Here is a 19,625-nt window from a genome sequence, read left to right as displayed (position 1 = left end):
TACATCCTCAACAACATCTGTGACCTGTCTTTTTGATTACAGCCATTCTAGGGGGTACAAAACGATATTCACTGTGGTTTTGATTTGCATTTCACTACTGACTAATGATGTTGAGAATATTTTCATGTATTTGTTAGCCATTTATATATCTTCTTTGGTGAAATGTTTATTGAAATTATTTTGTCTATGTTTAATTGGGATGTTTGGTGTTTTTATTATCAAGGCATAAGAGTTATTTGTATATTCTTTACACATACCCAGATATATGATTTGCAAATATTTTCTTCCTGGCTCTGGCTTGTCTTTTTATTTTTACAATGATATCTTTTGAAGAACAAAAGTTTTGAAATTTGATGAGGTCTAATTGATCATTCTTTTCTTACATGGATCATGCATTTGGTATCAAAGCCAAGAAATCTTTGCCTAACCAGTTACCAAAGATTTTCTCCTATATTTTCTTCTAAAATATTTTCTCAGCTCTTACATCCACATTTCTATTCCACTTTGAGTTAATTTTGTGTATAGTGTGAGGTTAGGCTCTAACTCCATTTTGGACACATGTATATCCAATTGTCCCAGCATACTTTGTTGAAAAGATTATCTTTTTCAAAATGAATCACCCTGGCACCTTTGTGAGATAGCATTTCAACCAAAAATTCTATTTCAGTTTTCTTTCTATAAGTCTATTGCCACACCATCTTCATGCCAGTATATCCATATTCAATTTTTCCAGTCAGGAAGTAAATTTCCTTCTTTATTTGTTTAAATTGTTTTAGCTATTCAGGCTGTCTTCACTTACCATTGACATTTAGATTTCAAGTGGCCATGTGCTTTTAAAGCTTCACTTATCTGTCAATCTTTTAAGACACTCAAGTGCTATGCTGTTCACACAATAACAGAGGGAAAAAAACAAAACTTTGCTTTGGAGCCATGGGGATAGGCTGGCAACTACAGGGGTATGGCAATGTACAAAGGACTATGTGTGAACACAGGGCATTTCATTTTGTAAAAAATCATATATATTAGTACTATGTCATTGAAAACAAGAGTATAAAAACATTTCTGGTAAACACATGAATAGGAAATGTTAGGGCAGAAAGATCTGAATTTAGTTATTAGATTGTTAATGTCTGATCCTTCTCTTAGCACAGAGATGTTTTCCATATATTGTTGAAGATAACATTACAAAATAATCAACTGTGCAAGAAATCTTTGTCATAAGTACCAATTAATCCATCAAAACAAATTAAAATAGCTTTGCAAACTGTGATGATTGCTAAAAAGATGTGGCATTATCTCTTGGTAAATATGTTTCTTTTATGTTTGAAACATTCTTTTAGGAAATATGCTGAGAAGGGAACACAATTATGATAAAAATCGGCATGTGCTTCTTTCTATGATAGATAATATTGAATGTTTACCACTTACTTATGAATACACTATCCAATAAATCTTTAATGACTTTCTTTATCTGTGAGAAAAACAAAATGAACATAGTAATCTCAGCAGGCCAGAAATCTATAACTACTAAGAACAAGATAGCAATTTCTGGAATCAAATCTAGCCTGATGGTTCCTAGGCAGAGTCCGCTTTTCAAAAGCTATGGACCACATTTAAACACAATCTTATCAGCAGCCTGCACTAGCTCTTTTAACCCAAAGCACCCCCAAGTTGTAGGAAATTTTCTGTTTCTCACCTAGAAAGGAAATTCCCCATACAACCGTGCACTTAACATTTACAATGCTGAATGAATGGTATTTCTCATTATGAGAAGCAATGGGAGATCTCCTTCGACAAAGAGCTTCAAGACAGGTCATAAAATGAGACTTTTGGTAAAGTTAGTCAGTTGGTGGTTCCTGAAATATAAACCTTTAAACCACACCAAAACGTTCCTCAAATCGCTCCTCAAATATCTCCTCAACTAGATTCTGCCAGCTTCCCTCTGGTCCCTCACTCACGGGGCAGCATGTGTGACACGCCTTTTCTCAGCTCCGAATCCCGCCGGGTTACAATCGGAAATAACACTTTGTGAGTTTGTTTTGAAACGTGTTTAAGGTCTTTATCTAGGATAAGGATCACTGCCCCCTCCAGGAGCACACAGGAAGCCCAACTACCTGATTTCTTTTCAAGTGGCACAGACCTACATAAAGTCTTCTGTAATATTAAGATCAACTTACAAAAGAAACAGCTTGACTTCACATGTCATAAAACCATCTGGAAAAAGCCACCTGTTGCTTCCATAACTTCCTACATCCATTCTCTCAGGTATGCTTTTTATATTCAGTGACAGAGAAATAATAAACCAATCAACTGGCAAACCCTTTAATTTCCTGAACAAAGCCCTTCTAAACCCATGAGACCCTCAACACTAAACACATTTTGCTAATATTGGATCAGTTCAAAGCAAGTTCTTTCCTGCAGTAATAAGTCAACCAGAATGAGCAAAGTCGACCAAAAACAGCTTTAACATAGCTGCATTTTCTTAGTCATGCGCATAGGAAGACATGTAAGTGCCTTCTGGCAGCTTGAGGAAGGGCTGTAGAACAGTGCTTCTCAAATTTTCATGTGCTTACAAATCACGTGGGATCTTGTTAAAACACAAGTTCTGATTCGGGAAGTCTGGAGTGGAGTCTGACATTCTATGTCTAACAAGCTCCCAGACAGCTTATTGCTGGTCAACTTGCAGATTTCGCAGCAGGTTAAACTCTGCTCACTGTGCATGCAGAACTAGCAGGTTTCAGGATGGTGCCTGAAGGTAATATGTAAAAAACCTGAGACAGATGAAAATCAGACAGAATCCAGAGTAGCAGATAGTCTTCTATGTAAAACTTTTAGGTATAAAAGCAAAAGAGCAACTCACTTTTAAGGGAGAAAATGAGTCTGACCTTAAAATTACTCAGAGCAATATTAATTCCAGAATATAGGGAAGTGCTCAATAAAGTAGCCATAAGAATAATGTGTAACACTAAGAATTTCATAGAGGTAAACACTTTCAAACACAAAGAACTTGAGGAATATAGTATCCATAAGTAATTTCTGATACTACTACTTGATGACAAATTCCAACCAAACCAGTGGTGAGTGGAGAAGCCAATGAAAAAGGCCTAAATAGGAACATTGAATTCATGGAACTACATAGCATTAAATAAGGGATGGTAGACAGTTTATAAAGATAAAAGGTACTATGCAAAATAAACTGTCATGAATTTGTGTGTGTGTATATATGTATATAGGTGTGTGTGTGTGTGTGTGTGTGTGTGTATTTGGTGACTATGTGTGTGTGTGTAAATATATCACACATATTGCCAAAACTAATAAAAGCAAAAACCATAGGATACAAGGAAAACAAAATAGGATTTTAAATTTCCCACACCATGAGAAATCAAGGAGACAAAAAAAGTAAAACTATGAAGACTCTAAATGACAATAAATACGATCGTTCTAGTAGATTATTCAACAGTATTTGAGAAGCCCACACTATCTTCTCAATGCCCACAGATATTATAAAACTGCACATATACTGAACCACAGAGAAAAGCATGCCTACAGAGCAGGCGTTAAAATGAAGATCTGGAATGAAGGAGGCAGGGAGCGGGGTAGGAGATCCCGTGTGGCTCCCCAAATTCCCGCCGAGCACAGTGCTGCTGGCCAATGGGCCAACTCCGAGTAATAAAGTCTTCAGTCACCCTTGAGTCAGTATTTCAACAAAAGCAGTATTTCAGAATATATCACCGAAGGCTCAGGAGCTCAACCCTACTCAAATAAATATGAAAACCTAGGTGTAATTACTATCTTTCTAGGAAATATATAAAGAACCAAAAAGGATTCCAAAAAGAATAAATATAAATAGTTTACCATGGATAAAATTATCATTAATGGCTTAAAAAAATATATCTTTTTAAATGAGCTGTCCCTTCATGTCATTTGCAGATTTTGTAATCTGATGTTTGGAATTTTCTCCTTTATTTAAAAAAAGCGAGATGTAATTTACAAATCCTAAAAGTCACCTTTTTGGAAAAAGTATCCAGTTCAGTGATTTTAGTATATTTAAAAAATCATGCAACCATCATCACATCTAATTCCAGCTAGACATGTAATTCCAAATTTTCATCACGACAAAAAGAAATCCTGTACATTAGCAGTCATTCCTCATTGTCCCCTAGTCCCAGCTTCGGGCCACCACTAGCTCGCTTTCTATCACTACAGATTTGCCCACTGTGAACATGTCATAGCAACGGAATCATACAATACATGGCATGTTGTGTCTGCCTTATTTCACATAGAATGACGTTTTTGAGTTTCATCCATGTTGTGGCATATATCAGAAGTTCATTCCTTTTCAGTCTCAAATAATATTTTATTATTTAGATATATTTTGTTTGTTCAGCTATCAGTTGATGAACATTTAAGCTGTTTCCCATCTTTGGCTACCATGAACAATGTTGCTGTGAACAGTACTGCAAGAGTTTTTGGGTAGACGCATGTTTTCAATTTTCTTGGATAGGTAACTAGGAGTAGAACTGCTGGGTAACTATGTTGAACATTTTGAAGAACTGCCAAACTGTTTTCCAAAGCATTACACTGCCCGTGTATTCATAGCAGCAACAGAGGAAGATCCCACTCTCTCTAAAACCTCACCAACACTTATGTGTTGTTGTTTTTTATTATAGCCATTATAGTGACTGTCAAATGACCCTCTCAATTTTTAAAACTTCTTTATGTATTAGAAAGGTTAGCTTTTTTTCCTATATATGTTTTGTTAATATTATCTCCCCATTTATGATGTTTGTATATTTAATTAATAGCGTTTTACCATGCCAAAGCTATGTTTTTATGCAATCAAATTTGTCAATCTTTTCTCTATTTCATCTAAATTTTGAACCGTAATTAGAAAGCCTTTCCCTATTCCAAGATTATACAGTAAATCACTCATGTTTCTTCTGTTACTGGTATTTGGTTTCCTTTTTTTATACTTACATCGCCCATTCATTTGGAGTTTTCCCTGTGTGAAACATGGTTCAAACTTTATCTTTTCCCACAGGTCTATTCAGTTGCCCAGACACGATGTATTAAAAAGTCCATCTTTGCTCCAGTGACTTGAGATAACACCTTTGTCATTTCTTCTATTTCCATGTGTATTTGGGTCTATATCTGTACTTTCTATTTGATTTGTCCGGGGTATTGATATGCCAATAACTTACATTATTAATTATAGAGGTTTCACTTTAATATATGGGGGGGGGGGGGCAGGCTAGGCCCACATCTTTCATTCTTTTTCCACTTGAGTATCTTAAACAGCCAAATACACACTGTCCATCAGCTGGGTCTTTTATGTCGTTGTTGTTCTGTTTTGGTTTGGTTTGCTTTGGTTTGGTTTGCTTTGGTCTGGTTTCAAAAGAGATGCACTCAATTAACTGTCAAAAGTCATGTTCTTTGGCTACCCAGGATAGACATTACTTAAACCATGACTGAGCTGAGACCCCACCAGCACCCCTGAGACGATGCTGTAGTTCAGTGTCGCGTTATTCAGGAGGCCCACAGCGTGAGGAAGACGATTTACACATTGACAGACTGTATTGTTTGTTTTGAAATACTGACCTGACCTGGTATTTTAATATTAGTAGAAAGGGAACCAATTCTTTTATTAAAGTTAAATGGTCTTAATACAGTAATATCACTATCCAAAATCCATCTAACTCACTTTCCTGAAGTGCCGGTAGCTGAAAATTAAAACTACTTTTACTTTCATAGTGAAAAAGAGTTGACCAGGAGGTGTATCGGATATAGAATTTAAAAACAAGTTGCATAACTTAGAGTTAAACATTTTTTTAAAGACCACAGAAGCCAACTTTTCCATTTTGCAGAAACCAAGGCCCAGGATATTTGTAGGCATACCTAAATTTACATGACTAGACCAGTTTCATTTGATTCCAGATCAAGACTTTTTCCTGTCCTTTATGATAAAGCTTGCTTTATTTTGCTGTCTCTTGTTCACTGTCTGGATACCAGTCTCCTAGGAATGAGAGTTCACATCTAAATGTAAACCTCATTCTAGCACTCAATCCAATTCATATGTCTATGAATGAAGTGGTGCATGCAAGCCCAGCTAAGTAAAGATGCTGAATGTAGAGCTTCCCATTCATCATTGTTTATTTGTAGCCACATGCATTTCTGATATGGCTTTAAATATCCCAAAAGTGCAAATTCAAACTTTTTTCTTTATAGGAATCTAATTGCAACATTCCCCTTTCATTGGAAGACTCAACTGTTCAATAATTAACCTTGGCATCTGCTCATAATCTTTCTTACAATGAAATGTGCAGGGATTATTGGTTAATTAGATCCTATAATTGAAACAAATAAAAAATAAGCCAAGAATTCTAGAGTCAGCAAAGCTGTGATCTGTTTGTGTTTTTTTTTCCCCCTCAAAATATTCTATTGTTTTTCAAAAAACTGTTACAGAATAGCTTTCAAAAAGAAGTTCTACATTTATGAAGTACAGATAGATCACTCAACAAAAAACAGACAAAGGGCACATAAATGAAAACACAAACCCAAGACGGCTTTCTTAGGACCAGAGTTATTATTATACCATGATTTGACCATGGTGCTAAGTAAGAGTCATTGTCTCTAACAAAGGAAAACTGGAACAACCCAAGTTGTCATGGGTACACTGTTCCTCACGTGGTGCCTTCATTTTTACCCTTTATCCCCTGATTATTATATAATAATCTATTGTTTCAGTATTTTTTCTAAGACCCCCAATATGTTAGTTTTGCCTTCCTTTCACTTAAATTATCTTCTCAGATGCTGGGTTCATTCTGCTTACTGCACATACTTCAAAAAGCTTCTTTTTTTCTAAGAAAGCCCTTGGTTAACGTTCAACCTTTAAATGTAACTATATATCTATATATAAGCCAAAGCACTCCAGTTTTTCCTATTTTCCATACTTATCAGCTTCTTTTGTAACTACTTAAGCTCTGCTACCAATTTGTCTAAGTCTTAAAAACTGCCAGGTAAATCCATGAGAATTTATTTCTTTAAGAGAGTAAAGTAGCAGGGGCAGCGGGTGGTGTGGGGGGAGGGGGGTAGCAGTCAATGTTTTAATGAAATGGAAATAAAGTCTCTTTCCCTCACCACTGAGCAAGTTTGCTTGGCTAGTGAAGGTTCTGATTTTTCTGTTATCCAATGTAACTGCATGAATTTGTGCTCACTATTTCAGTATTAAAAATAAGGTAAAATGAAATAAATAAGTCAGCATGAAAGCTGCAGAAAGTGAGATAACATGAAAGCTGTATTTCTGTAATTGATAGAAGATACTTATCTTTAAGTTTAAATCTTTTAACCCATAGAGCTTGAATATAGGTAAGTACTTACCATGGTGAGTAATAACATCAAGGTTTGACTGTTATAAAAGATCTGCAATGCTTGAGCAGAGCCTTTGTTAAGCATCTACTTTTAAAAACAACCATTAATGGGGCGAAATCTTACACATTTTCTCAGTCAGTACTTCATTTTAGTCTAGATCTATAATAGCCAAGTCAGGTGGAATGTTGAAATAACTAGGTACATCAAGACACAAGTCTATCATGGCAACAAAATAAGTTTTGGGGGCCTGAAATTTTCTACAGGAATTTATATTTTCAACAAAAACCATGTAATTTCTTAGCCATCCATTATGAAGACATAAGCAGGGAAAGGATCTGCTTAACTTTCAGCCAAAGATGTACCTCCTCTTTGGGGATCTGTATATATCCTTGTGAGGAATCGTCATTTCTACAAAGTTAGAGCAATCCAAAACCAAGTATCAGAATAAACTACAATTAGAACAATCCTTTTTAATCACTTTATCACAAAATTTTGACCCTGGTTTTCAAAAATAATGAAGTATATTTAACAATACAGAGTACATTAAAATAGTATACCTACGTACAAATATTAAAAAGTATGTTTGTGCCATTAATGCAGTTATTTTTTAAATAATTTACTTTGTCTTTATTTTATTTTTTTATTTTGTAGTCTTGTGTAGGCTTTAAATGCACATAAAATTTGAAAGGGGAGTGAACATATATAATTTATCATTAATAGATAAATATTTATAGTCACTGAAAATGGTATATAGTTAAAAGAACATGGAAGCCACAGTTCTAATCCAAAGTTTCTCAATGTGTGGTTTTCAGACTGTGCCTATGGCTTACCAAATGATCTACAGGTAATCTGGTGATTTCAGAGGAAAAATAATTTTCATTTGCATACATTTTACAAATATTAAATGCAGTATTAGCTATGAATTCCAAGGGAATTCTTTTAGGTTCTTACCAATCACTATATCATTAATTGTACATGTACACTATAAAGATTATCCTGATTCCTCACCATTACTAATATCCAGTCAACAGACTGCAATTCATCTCAACTAACAGGTTGGTAGAACATGTGTGCTTATTACTTACATTTTTTATTATTGGGTTGTTATTGCTTCTATTGCACTTTATCATTACTATTGCCTAATGTCAAGTTGCTAAGCCCCAAGAACACAGAATATGGTTTAGAGTTGGTTTACTGAAGCATAATAGTACTAAAGAAAATATTAATTTAAATACTGTAACTAGGAATATCATTTCATTCCTCTGCAAAATGGAAAAATATAACAATACCCTAAGGATGCCACATGAAGAGTCATTAAGATAGCACTATGTGCATGGAAAAGTAGTGTTAAAATACTGCTGATTTTTCCACGTAATTTCTCAAGTCTTCACTCTACTTTGCCTAGAGAAATAAGATTTAAAATTTTAATCTTCTAAAAAAGACTAACCGTTTATCTTACTCTCTCGAATTAAAATTAAGAAAGATCAGCATCATCAGAAGTGATAATGTCAAGTAGATATAATGTATCATTCTTACAATATTTCAAGTGCCAAAAATAATCTCTTTAGCACCATTCCTAACGTCAGCCTGAAATGATAATGCCAAAACCACTGCTGCACTTTTTACCACGGTGCACACTGTACTTTTAATACTGCTTTCATTTCAAATTCTTATCAAATTATTGTGAGTTACCACCAACGGCATTTAGATTTTCATGAATAAAAGTAAACACATTTCCCCACTATTTGATTAAAAGCAAAATATGATACCTTGAGACCTTTACAAGTACATAATAAAGTTCTTTTCCAAGCTTGAAAATATTACCCATGTTGACTGAAGCAAAATACACTTGTTTAATACCAATAATGCTTCTAGAATATTTGTCCTTGCTTCAGTGCAGATCTTAATGGAAAAGGCTAACACAAACAGAAGGTAAGCACACAAAACTAAATAAGGACTGGACAGGAGCACATATTAAGAAAAATGAATTATGAGTGTCACAATGAGCTTCAATAACACAAAATAGCACTTATTATGTACTTGCTCTCTGATTAATAAATGTACCTCAGGTTATCACATACTCACATCAAAATCCTAAACCAAATGAATCCATAAACCAACCTACAAATTCACTCCAAAAGCTGACTCCCCCAAACACAGAGGATTTACGGGTCCTGGGATGTTACCTTCTCCTGTCATTTGTCCTTAGGAGAATCCCCTGCTGGCCTTGTTTACAGTCACCAAGATCTTGAAGCAACCCCAGTGTCCATCAGCACATGAGCGGATAAAACAGCTACGGTACCTTTATACAGAGGAATACTATGGCCATAGAAAAGAAGAAAATTTTACCCTTTGAGTCAGCATGGATGGACCTGGAGAATATTATGCAAAATGAAATAAGCCCGTCAGAGAAAGACAAATGCCATATGTGAAATCTAATGAACACACTGAACTAACAAGCAAAACAGAAACACACTCAGAGATGGAGAGCAGGCTGACGGCGGTGGGGGAAGCGTGGCGGGGTGGCAGGATCCAGCAAAGAGGGAGAAAGAGCTCATGGACACGGAGAAGGGCTCTTTCTTGGACACGGAGAGGGGGGTGGGTGGAGCTGGAGGAGGGTATGGGGGGATAAAATGGTAATGGAAAAAAACACAATAAATAATAAACTATTCAAAACCAAAATAATACAATAAAAATAAAAACATTAAAAAAGAATTGCCTACTGAATGTTGACCTTCAATGCCTTATTTGGGGCTATGACAACAAATTACCATCTAGTACATCTCCCTTTCTTTCTCTTAGTAATAAAATCCACATTTCTACTTGGTGTGACCACCCAGGTAGCAGCTCCATTTCCAGCCTTCTTGCAGCGAGGAGTGGCTTAGTGACCCTGGCTGATGAGACAGGAGCAGGAAGGGTGTGTGCACGAGATCCAGGCCATCCCCTGAGAGGCAGCACTGCCTGCCCTGTGCTGTCCCTCTGCCCTTTCTCATTTTGTTAGAAAAGGGGGCTGATGGGGACAATGCTGCAGGTCACAGGTGGAGTTCAGTGTCGAGAGAAAACAAAACCCTCTCCCTGCCCCACCCCATCAGGAGTGGCGGCAGGTGGGAAGGAGGCAAGTGAGAACGCAGGTGAGGGAAGAATATCACTAGACATTATGAAAAGAGATGCTAGCGTTTTGGACACAGTTTATACAAAGGTCTCCAAATTTCCTTTCAACATCAGAAAAACACACTTCCGCAAACACAACAGGCCATAATTTTCTCCAAGTTCTCATTAATGTTTGACTTTCAACAGAATGCCAGGTACAAACCACAATGAAATGTCATCTTTAACAACGTGAAAAGATTTAAAATCCTACAGAATGCCTACGTGAAAAATCAACCTTCATATCAAATCTCTTTTATAACAATATTCTATGTTATGTATACTGGTACATATTTTATACTCCGCAAACAGTGTAACACACAAGTAGAAGCAAAAATAACATCAGCAGTCAGAAAAACAGTAAAAAATACTGCCGAACAGTAAATTTTCCTAGCAATAATTAGCCTCCTTTATTACCTAAATTAACCCTAGAACCTCCGAGGCTAGGACTGGAAGAAGGTTACTTACAGGATTGGAAGGTCACTTACATAAGAACGGGCAGCTGGATCAGACCCCAACACTGTTCTCCGTGAAATCAACTTCTTTTCTTCCTTAATTCCAATTCCACTGCCATCCTGGGCAGGGGTGGAGAAACTGCTGTTCCCCATTTAATTCTCTTGTCCAAGCCACAACTGAAATCACAATGGAACAGTTAAATAAAAATTTTATGAAAGTTGAGGATCACAAAAGAGAAATCTACTCAGAAAGTAACATTAAACTGAATATATATGTGATGGCTATAATATTTTGGAAAATAATGTAAGCATGTATTTTTAATTCCCTATGGCTCTCTCAGGCATTGAATAAAGGGCTTTCATTGCTTTAGGGGAAGAGTCACAATACCTAGGAAAAAAAGGAATTGTTCAGATTTGTGTGTTAAATCAGATTTGTTTAGCTCGTAGTTAGAAAATAGCCCTGAAAGCCTGCTTTCCTTGACCAAGAGCATACAGCTGCCCCATCCCCCCCACCCACACACACACCATAACTACCAAAAACTTCTCTCTAAATATCAGGAAGTGAAATGTGTAGGATTTTCTACATGGAAAATCATCAAGCAGAGAGGTCAAGATACGTACTAAAAAAAATTCTCACCCAATAGCTTAGCCCCTTCTTGAAGAAAAGGAAGAGAAGAGAGACTAGAAGGCAAAGGAAATAGTTCCCAAAGAGTTTCCGGCCCCTCCCCCACCACTGGGGCCCAGTCCCACCCCCACAGAAGGAGCCCTGATGTGAAGGGAGGTGGCTGAACCACGCATGCCCACTGGTTGGGGAACCTCCCAGAGCAGGAGGTGTCTGTGCATCCCGCGGTGCGTAAGTCACTCGGAGAAACCAGCGTCCTCATGGTGCCCTGCCAACATGGCTGCGAAGCCAAAGTATGGAAACGGCTGAGGAAAGTACCTGTCCAGCCCCCATAGTGACAGCGGTAGGAGTGGAATCCGGCGCTTCCGCAGCCCTAGGGAAGGGGGAAATCACTGAGGGCGCCAAGTGGCATGCTCGCAGCAGGGCGAGCGAGTGGAGAATGGCCCTCTTTTGAAGACTAAAGTCACTGTAGAGCAGACACCCGGGGCAGACATCATGCTTCAGAGGGCCAGCCACGGTGCAGGACAATGGACAATGGAGGCGGCTCAGGCAGCCAGAGAGGAGCAGGAAGACCCGCAGGTGGCCCAGCCAGACACACTCAGCCGGAGGACTCAGTCTGCGGCCTCGCTGCGCTGAGGATACCCAACCTCCCTCCCGTCTCGGGAAGCAGAGGGGAAGAACACGTCTGACAGGATGGAAGCGACCTTTCATAGGAAGCGAGCTTCAAATCAAATGAGTGTTCCCCCAAAACAGGCTGTCATAAAATAGAAGACATCAGGTGGGCCTTCAGCGGCAGGTGCCAGTGCCTGCCATCCCCTGTCAGCACTGGGATGCGGGCTGGGGGCTGGAGAGGAGCTGAGCTCAGACGCAGGAAACAAAGCTCCATTGTTTGCAAACCCTTATTGTAACTGTTGAATTTGAACCCTGTGACATAAAGAACATTGCCTTAATAATTTTCAGCTTCCATACTACAGAAAATGTGGTAATCTCCTCAGAGCATAACAGGTGGTCCCTGGCTTCCTCGGCCACTCTTTGATCTCTGATCTCTGTCCTCCTAACACAATGGTTAAGAGCATTAGCTTTGGAGCCAGGCTAAGTTGGGTCCAAATTCTGGCTGTACCGTTTACCAGCTGTTTGATTCTGAGTGACCTTAATTCACCCAAACTTTAAATTCTTCACCTTTAAAATGAGGATAATAGTTGGGCTTTCCTCCCAGAATTGTTGTGAAGAGTATGTTATTCAATAAATTATACATGCAAAGTGCTTAACAGAATGTGTGCCATGCAGTAAGAGCTCAATGTTTGTGTGCGTGTGCATTTCCCACCAAAAAAATGCCCTAAAATACTATCAAACTGTGTAGGATTTATATAGCCTCGCACTAAAAGCTCCGACAGTTTCATGTTCCCTAGGTGATCTGCTTTTAGCCTGGCAGTTCCTCAAACACAGAAATGGGCTCCAGGGCCAAGGGTGGTCCCCACATGCCGCATCCCACCGCTGTGCATTGTGTGTCTGTGTTCAGTGTGGGATAGTGATGCATTCAGGCGCTGTATACAAACATTTAACATTATAGGGACTACCAAAGGCTCAAATGTACTGAGCAATTTCACTATGTGCTTCATGCTATTCTTAGTGCTCCACCTTATTAACTCATACAATCCTACAACCCTCCCAGGTGAAGACTATTTTATTACCATTAGATGAGGAAATTGAGGCAAAAAAGCGGTAAGTAACTTCCCAAGGTCAGGAGAGCTGCCGCAGGACACGTGGCAGTCTAGCTCAACACACGCACCTCACATCCACTCCACGCTCAGCTTCCGAAATGCTTCTTCTTGCCGCTTTGTGCATCTTAGCTCCCGTCTACGGGGTCCTCACTCGCTCTCCCAGGATTGCCTCTCCTTGCTCTCTTCTTCCTTTACCTTTTCTCTCCTGGTCTTGCTACACCAGAGGCACTGTGAGCCAATGAGAACATCGCTGCCGTAAGTAAACCAACCAATCACAATCCATGTACTTTTATTGTCTGGTCTGGGTCTTCTCCGCAATACAGGTGCACGTGCTCTGACCTCTGCAGTTACAGCTGAGGTCACTGCTGCTCCAAGAGCTGAGCCAGCCAAGCCTCTCCAACCGCGTTGCCGGGTGGGAATGACTCACAAACAGGTCTGGATGTGCAGAGCTGTGACTTGATCCCGAGGTGTAGGTGTGCCGCAGCCGTGGAGGTGCCTGTGGCCGGCAGCCTCGCCCAGCTCCTCCACGCGGGCTCTGCAGTGCTGCGCAGACGGCTCTGGCCACATCTCAGTCTGTTTACAAAGCTGTCGCTGTGATCCAGTGGCAACAGGAGCTAAACAGGCTTGCCTCCCCAATTCTGAGGAGCCAGAACAACGCTATTCTACGTATCAGCCCGAGGCTGAGTGTCTTATTGTAATTTATGGAGACACCATAGACTGCGATTTCAATGTTTCAGTAGATGTCATGTCGCAGCTTCAGCAGATGGTGATGCCCAGACGGAATGGTTGACCTGTGTCCTGGCCTTGGCCTTGACTTGTGTTCTATGCCCAGATCCAGGAAGTAACTGGAAGAAAAAAGAAAGATTAAAAAATAAAAAAAGTAAGGCCATAACCTTTGAGAAAAAGTGAAGCTCAAACATGGAAGGTTTAAACAAGTATTCTGTATGGAAATGAAAGATTTTTTCATGATGATCTGAGTAGTTACAGAGTCACTTTTCCTGAGATGTACCTCCAGAGGGGTTAACTATTGACTGAAAATTTTGAGGGACATTAACCCATTTTATATTTAAAATGAAAGAAAAAAACCTTTGATGTATCTAAAGACTAAGGAAAATGCAGTTCTCCATTTTCCCTTGGTATCTATGCTTATGAATAGCTACTGAGGAAACGTTTATTTTCCTCATAAGCAAAGCCTGTGCCAATGTGAAGGGCTAAGGTTTTCCTATGTATAAACGTGCTTTAAAACCTGAATATCTATAAATTCATTTTATGCTTTAATTTTTGAGACAAGGTAACTCCAAAGAATAATTCTATGAATATGGGTACTAAGATCTTATTAACACTTCCATATTCCCCTAAGTGGCTTTTAATCCTTCCTTAAGTATAATGATTTTTACTACCAATAAAAACGTATGTATTAAATATCTAACATATAATTATGATTTAAATAAACTATAAAATGTTTATTATCATAGTCTAAATTCAAATAAAATTCAAAATAGTTTAAATAAACAAACCTATCGACAATGTTTGTTTCCTAATAAAATACACAATTTATAGCAACAGAGAATCTTTCAAAAAGACCACATTTCATACATCTTTTTAAGTAGAATCTCAATAAACCCTAGAGGAGGAGAAAGATAGTAGCTGAAGCCAAGGTGTCACTGGGAGAACCCAGAGATAGTGCAGACAGACGGGGGACAGACTCTAAGACCCCAACATGTGAAAGATAGGAAGAGGAGGGAGCTGGGGGCTCCATAAAACAAACTGATGAGACGTAAGGATCAGAGCTTTAGAGGGAACGCCAAGAGGAAATGGTGCCATTAGGGGATGCAAATGGCCGAGGAAACAAGGACAAGGACAGAGGACGAGTGAGAAGGATCTCTACGGTGTTTAAAAGGCCAGTAGACACATTTTGTGTGGCTGCATGCAAATCTCAGGTGGGGGCTAAGAGGGAGGCTTGGTTGCCCTGCGCTGTGCTGGGCTGGGCTGGGCTGTGCTTAAGGTGGTTGTGTGACAAGTCGAGTGGGAGGTGATTGGCCAGGACAGGAACTCTTAGCTGTGTGCCGAAGGGGGCCGGGACCACCCTGGGAGTGGGGGCAGGGCTCCCCGCCCCCTGTGACCGTCAGTCAGGAGATGAGAATTCCCACTAGTTCCTCACAGCACAGTTCAGATCGGGCTGTGAGTTCACACAAGGCTCCACAGAGAATGTAGAGATGACCAAAGTCCAACCCAGGGATAAGTGTGTGACTTCCTGCCCTGGCTCCCCTGGGGCACACAAGGCACTGGGTTCACCATATGAAGACGTCTCACTGTCTCCACGCACCTCGTGTGTGTAGGCTCTGGAATCCAGGCCCAACTCTCACAGTCCCAGAAGGAGGGAAGAGTTGTACCCGCTGTCCAGTCCATGGTTCACGTTCCCAGTAAAATTGTTGCGACTCCTTGCAAAGATGGCTGCCCTTCCCCAGTAATCTTTTCCTCAAATTCAGGAACCTAGTCTTTTACTTAAAGCACATGGGCACTCAGGGCAGAATCACAAAGGCATCCTAAAGAGTATGGTGGCATTTCTTCCTGGCGCTCCAGAGAGTGTGCGCGTGGATCCGGGAAGGCAGAGCCTCTCAGCCACCATCTCTCTGGCCTTCTTCTTGGTTTGGAACCAGGACGTATAGCGCGACATCCTCTGCCAACCCTCATTTAGGTGGGCCGGGCACAGCAAGCCCCTCCCTCATCCCTTCCTCAATCGCGGAGTTCTTGCCGGCTTCTTCCTCGCCTTTCCAGGGACCTATTCACTTTGATCTACTCAAGAGGCCCTGGGGGCTTATTTCCATAGCCCCCTGCATAGTTCCCCCGACCCTCTGAGGAAATGGCCATCCGCCTGGAGCCAAGACAAAATCGTGGCTATTGTCATTTCATGAGTGCCTAGGACCAACCTCAGAAACTCTTGTCTTTCAGTCGAGCGCTGCCCCTCCAGACTGGGAGAAACGCGGAGGGTCTGCCCTGAGCAATGCTGATCTATAATTCCAGGTCAAGTCCTGCTAGTTGTGGAGCGTCTCCCTGCTGCTCTCAAGAATGGCCTCCTCCAGGACACCAGGAAGGTGGCTGTGCGGCTCCTGCAGATCTGCCTGTCCTGAAACCCCCCACTAAAGTGGGCCCCAGCCAGGGACCACTTGGGAGTGCTTGATAAATGGTAATGGAAAAAAAAGAGAAACAGACTACTCATAGCACGTTGGAGTTTCAGGGGAGAAACCGTAAATTATAATTAATTTTCATAAATGTGATACTAGAGGGAAGAAGGGAAATAAACAATCACTTCAAGTATAGATCCATTTTAGGACAGAGGATATTTCACTCATTTCTTCATTCATTCCACAAAGGCCTCCTAAGAATGTTCGTTGTTCCAGACACTGAGCCAGGCACCACGGGACAATCGTGAGCCACAGCGGACGTCTTAGTCCTCACAGAGGCTAGATTCAGTCTAGGGTGGGGGAAAGGCAGGCACAAGTTAGGTAATCACACAAATAATTAGAACATGTCCGTGGTTAGAAGTGCTGTGATGGAAGGTTAAAGGGTGCTAAGAGAACGTATGACAACTGATCCTGACCGTCTCTGGGCATTCAGAGAAAGGTTCCCTACGAAAGTGGCGCTTGAACTAAGATACAAAGGTTGGAGAGAGGAAGTGGAGGAAAGGAGAAGGAGAGAAGAAGGAGAGAACACAAAAGCCACATAGTGCTTGAAGAACATCATTTCTAAGTCTGGATCTGCAGAGACATTTTATGATTACATGCATATGTGTGTTATGATGAATATAATTACCACATGTGTACCTGAAAGTAGCCTTGTGTATGGTATATATGTAGAAATACCTTGTTTTGAAAATCACCCATAATGATTTTTTTTAACAACTTAAGAAAATAATTTACAACCAACAGGTTTTGTTAGCATGAAGGCACTTAAAGTGAATGCCCAGGTTGAAAGGACTTGGAGTCTGGCTTCTGAACGCCCCGGTGCTAGCACCGGCTTTCCTTGAGCGGAACAGCCTTGAGCAAGTCACTTAGTCCTTCTGAGTCTCATTCCTCACATCTGAAAATTGACAACATTATAACAAGATAGTTACAAAAAACTATTCTGGATGTTCTTTAAAATTACAAAATTCCATATTCCTGTAATTATTGTCTGTTAAGATAATTACCCAAAGAGTTCTGCAGTTGAATTACAATGTACTATGGCTAGGGAAAAAATTAGTTCACTCTTACTTGGGGTTAAGAGTAGTTTATATCTTAATTTAGCACCTTATAAAAGTAGACTAGGAATAAAATCTTTTAGTAAGTTCTTTGTTAAAATTTTTCCATTTGGGGAAAAAAACAATTCATTTTGAAAGTCTGGCAGGAATACATGCTGATGGAGTTAAAGATGAAAAGGTACTAGAAACATCTTGCAGCATTACAACTCATTAAAGTACTTACTAGACCGTAGAGTCTAGCATCTGAGAAGCAAACAGGGCTCTGAACATTGTTTTCTTGATTAAAATTCTCTATTTAATCCACAAAAAATATATATACAGAAAAATAAATAAATAAAATTCAAAGCAGAACCATTGCTGGGAAATTCTGCTCTATTTGTTTGTCAACTTGTAGGGTAGATCAAGTTGTATAATCTTGATGTAGTTAAAAATGTAATGAAAATACCATATGATCTCACCTATAAAAGGAATCTAGTGAACAAAATTAATGAATGAACCAAACAGAACCATAGGCATGGAAACGTGGAACAGGCTGACAGCAACCAGAGGGGCGGGGGAGGGGATAACGGTGGAGGGGAGGGGACGGGGCTAGTGGGGGAGCCTGTGTGGGTGACTATGGACCTGGACAACAGCGTGGGGACTGACTGAGAGATCTGGGGGTGGGATGTGTGGAGGAGGGCACAGGGGAGAAAACTAGGGCAATTGTAATAGAATAACAATACAAAAATCTTTAGAAAATGTAATGAGGAATTGGCACTAGTAGTTTTATAGGGTTAGAGGCTTGATTCTCACGCACCACGCTCTTGCGTTATTTAAACTTCGTTGCTGTCCTGTTTCTAGCTGTTGAGCGCAGCCTTTGCCCGCCACAGACCGCAGGACTGCAGCGCGTGCTCGCGAAGTATGAAAAACCGCGCCCAGCGATCCACAGGGCATGTCATTCCACAGTGAAGCTTGCATGACATGGGGCCTCTTTATTTGTTCATGTGATTTTAGGCCAATTTAGAAACCACTGTCCATGATTTTAGTTATATGACTTCTAATACCAAAAAAAAGAAAAAAAATTATTGAAAGACTGAGTCTACACACAAAGTAGAGAATTATTGGTATAACCATAGAATCTGCGGGCTGGGTACATCTAGGTGAGTGTATCCCAAACGTGCCTGAAAATAAATATCTTATGAATTTTTTAAAATTAAAAAGTGGAAAAAGAGTATTGGACCCCAACCCATGAAAACTGAATTGGCATTCCCTGTGGAAAACTCCTCGGGCTATACCTGAGAAAGGCTCATCTTGGTCCAGCTTTCTAGAAGAAATTCAAATCTCAGCCTTACGTGGTTCTTAATGCTTTATGGACATGAGAGTCACCTGGGGAATTGTCTTGTTTTCAATATGGAGGCCAGTACTTCCACAGATGTACCTCTGGGATGGGATCTTACACCTGTGTTTGTTTGTTTGTTCTTGGTTTGGGGGTGGGAGGTTCACTTGTTTATTAATGTTCCCAGATGATGCTGACGCCCAGGCTGGTTTCAGAACAGCTGCCAAGCTCCACGGGCCTGATAGGGTGTTTCCTCTCTGCTCAAACATCTCCAAGCCAGGAGTCCACACTGCTTCCACCTAAGGAAGTGACATTTGCTTCCTCTATCTAGGAAAACTCATATTTTTTTTCCACCTCCTTTTATGAATAGACACACTCAGTTTAGGAGAGGAAGTAGATCAGTTGATTCCTGTTATTAGTGCATTGAGGGTGAGGTCGTTGGAGGTAGGGGTTAATGCTCCGACAACACCCCCTCCAGGGCAGAATGGGCAGGGAGGAGAGGGCAAGTGGAAACTTTAGTCAAAACCTTCATTTGGCAGTACACACAAAAAAATTAGTTGGCTGGCTAAATTGTTAATGTGAACTGATAAATCCATCAGGGATATGGCATTATACATTGTGAATACTGTAAATCTCAGCTATTTAGAAATTGCTTTGAAGAAAATTACTGTTCACTTAATGAGCACATCTTGTATTCTAAATTGATGTTTTGCATCTCTCTAATATTATAGGAAATCACTAGAAATATACCAGACTA

At 39.9% G+C, this 19,625-nt stretch overlaps 1 protein-coding gene across 1 annotated transcript in view; it reads right to left on the bottom strand.

Annotated features, from left to right (window-relative positions):
- Window positions 1-11,061, bottom strand: part of INPP4B (inositol polyphosphate-4-phosphatase type II B) — a 544,323-nt gene extending 533,262 nt beyond the window's left edge. Inside the window, exon 1 of the mRNA XM_054562864.1 lies at window positions 10,984-11,061. The gene's annotated coding sequence lies outside the window, so the exon portion shown is untranslated. The remainder of the gene's footprint in view (window positions 1-10,983) is intronic.
- Between the last annotated feature and the right edge of the window lie 8,564 nt (window positions 11,062-19,625).

This window comes from Pteronotus mesoamericanus, unplaced genomic scaffold, assembly GCF_021234165.1.
Source record: "Pteronotus mesoamericanus isolate MK-2021 breed Mesoamerican mustached bat unplaced genomic scaffold, CSHL_Meso_final contig_163, whole genome shotgun sequence".
NCBI classification, from domain to species: Eukaryota; Metazoa; Chordata; class Mammalia; order Chiroptera; family Mormoopidae; genus Pteronotus; species Pteronotus mesoamericanus.
The sequence above is the reverse complement of the archived record's forward strand: the minus strand, read 5'-3'. Positions and strand labels throughout refer to the sequence as shown.